General features: G+C 32.7%; 1 pseudogene; it reads right to left on the bottom strand.

Annotated features, from left to right (window-relative positions):
- Positions 1–1,012: 1,012 nt before the first annotated feature.
- Positions 1,013–1,131, bottom strand: LOC123952335 (annotated as a pseudogene).
- Positions 1,132–1,723: the final 592 nt, after the last annotated feature.

The raw sequence follows: 1,723 nt of genomic DNA on the forward strand, positions 1-1,723 counted from the left end.
ATTTCTGATTAGATTTATTCTTAGGTATCTTATGGGTTTTGGTGCAATTATAAATGGGATTTATTTCTTGACTTCTCTTTTTGCCACTTCATTATTAGTGTACAGAAATGTAACAGATCTCTGTACATTGTTTCTGTATCCTGTGACTTTACTGAATTCATGTATAAGTTGTAGCTATTTTTTGGTGGAGTCGCTTCACTTTTTTAATGTATCATATCATGTCATCTGCGAATGGGAACAGTTTTATTTCTTCCTTGCTGATTTGGATGCTTTTTATTTCTTTTTGTTGTTTGATTGCTGAGGCTAGGACTTCTAGTACCAAGTTTAGTAACAGCGGAGAGAATGGACATCCCTGTCTTGTTCCTGACCATAGAGGAAAAGCTCTCAGTTTTTACCCAATGAGAATGATATTAGCTGTGGGTTTTTCATACATGGACTTTATGAAGTTGAGATATGTTCCTCCTATCCTTACTTTGTTGAGGTTTTTTATCATGAATGCATGTTGTATTTTATCAAATGCTTTTTCTACATCTATTGAGAGAATCATATGGTTATTATCCTCTTTTATTAATGTGTTGTATCACACTGATTTACAAATATTGAACCACATTTGCAACCCAGGACTAAAACCCATTTGTCATGATGAATGATTCTTTTAATGTACTGTTGGATTCAATTTGCTAGTATTTGTGGATAATTTTTGCATCCATGTTCATCAGGGATATTGGATATTGGAGTCTGTGTGGTTTGGAGGCAATGCTGACCTCATAGAATGAGTTTGGAAGTTTTCCATCCATTTCAATTTTTTGGTTTAGTTTGAGAATAGGTACAAATTCTTTAAATGTTTGGTTGAACTAACTCTGGACTTTTGTTTTTTGGGAGATTTTTGATTACTAATTCAATATCCTTGCTGGTTATTGTTCTGTCCGAGTTTTCTATTTCTTCCTGCTTCAGTTTTGGTAGTTTATGACTGGGAATTTATCCATTTCTTCCAGATTGTTTGATTTGGTGGCATATTAATTTTTCATAATATTATAACTATTTGTATTTCTATGGTGTTAGTTTTTCAATTAGCAATAATCGCGCCTCGGATAAACCTCATTGGCTACGATACTGCCACTGTGCAAAGCTCTATGGTGTTAGTTTTTATTTCTCCTCTCTAATTTGTGATTTTATGTATTTGGATCCTTTCTCTTTTCTTTTTTATAACTCTGGGAAGGGGGTTATAATTTTTATTTATTCTTTTAAAGAATCAGCATTTGGTTTCATCGAGGTGTTCTACCAGATTTTTTTAGTTTCTATATAATTTATTTTTACTTTAATCTTTATTATTTCCCTTTGTCTGATGGCTTTAGGCTTCCTTTGTTGTTCTTTTTCTAAATCCTTTAGGTATAAGGTTAGATTGTTTGAGATTTTTCTTGTACAGGTAGGCCTGGATTGCTATGTACTTTCCTCTTAGGACTGCTTTTGCTGCATCCACACGTAGTGGACTATTGTGTTTTCATTTTCATTTGTTTCCATGTATTTTTTAAATTTCTTTTCAATTTCCCAGTTAATCCATTCATTCTTTAGTAGCACATTCTTTAACCTCCATGTATTTGTGGTTTTCCAATTTGTTTTCTTGTGGTAGTTGACTTCAAGATTCATAGCATTGTGGATGGAAAAAAAAAACAAACATGATATGATCTTAATCATTTTGTACTGCTTGAGGCCTGATTTGTGA

Source organism: Meles meles, chromosome 10 (genome assembly GCF_922984935.1).
Source record: "Meles meles chromosome 10, mMelMel3.1 paternal haplotype, whole genome shotgun sequence".
NCBI classification, from domain to species: Eukaryota; Metazoa; Chordata; class Mammalia; order Carnivora; family Mustelidae; genus Meles; species Meles meles.